Source organism: Triturus cristatus, chromosome 3_1 (assembly GCF_964204655.1).
Source record: "Triturus cristatus chromosome 3_1, aTriCri1.1, whole genome shotgun sequence".
NCBI classification, from domain to species: domain Eukaryota; kingdom Metazoa; phylum Chordata; class Amphibia; order Caudata; family Salamandridae; genus Triturus; species Triturus cristatus.
In genome coordinates this window covers 645,695,957-645,697,106 of record NC_140583.1, presented here as the reverse complement: position 1 = coordinate 645,697,106, position 1,150 = coordinate 645,695,957, and positions in this window count along the sequence as shown.

Genomic DNA, 1,150 nt, shown 5'->3' with positions numbered 1-1,150 from the left:
TGGGATATCTCGCCACAGTCGAGCCCACCCCTCTGGAGGTATATCCTCTTCCAAGTCCACGGCCCATCGCGTCTGGTAACCATGTGGTATGGGTCGCTGAGAATGTTGCAAGACGGAGTATGTATTAGAAATCAGACCTGTCGAACCCTCAAATTTGCGAACCAAGGATACAAAGGCGGAAAGCTGTCTGGTGGCTCCCTGGGTGTAAATCTGAGAGGTAAGCCAATGACAAAGCTGATAATATTGCATTCTTGTCCCCTCCGTGAGGTGAAATGTTTGCCTACATTGTTCAAACGTAAGGAAGTCATTGCCCTGAAAAAAGATCTTGGATGACCCGACATTCCCCCTCTGTCCATGCACTAAAGGCTTGGGTTTGAAAAGCAGGAGGGAACATGGGGTTTCGTGCAATAGGCGTGTTAGGGGAGGGAAATGTCGTTAGTCCTTGGGAGATCACCAACTTATCCCAGATCTCTAGTACTGTCCTCGTAGGGGTGGCTATGTAGGCGCTGCGGGGGCGGGCCCCTTGCGGTAGTCATGCTAAATCCCACAAAGGTCTACAAGAAACAGTTCAATCCAGGTGGAACCAATGTTTCTTTCTCTCGCGAACCACCCACTCTGATATATATCGGAGGTGACAGGCCCAATAGTATTCCAGAAGGTTGGGACACGCCAGCCCACCCCCGACCGAGGCAACATCAGGATTTTGTTGGAGAAGCCAGGTCGGGAGTTTCCCCCATGTGAATTTTGTAAAGTCACGCTGTAGGGCAAGAATGCCAGACTGTGGTATAGGAGTGAGGAGGGTCTGAAAAAGGTATAAGATTTTAGGAAGAAGAGCCATTTTAACAGTATTGATGCAACCTAACCATGCGAGAGGAAGGCCCTTCCATCTGTGCAGTTCCTCACGGATGGCTTTCCTATATCTAGCAAAAATCAAAGGAAATGATGGACGGAGTGTTGAACATTGCAAGCACTCACCCCCAGTCAACTGATCTGGGTTTAATCCATCACCGTTCTTTAGCCCACTCTGCCACCCCAGTTCAGACATGGCCATATGCAAATCAGTCTGACCCTGTGCCTCATGGGAACAGTCCAGCCCGAACTGCCAAGCCATGTCTTCCCTGGACCGGAAACCAGCTTCCTAGGAGCGGTT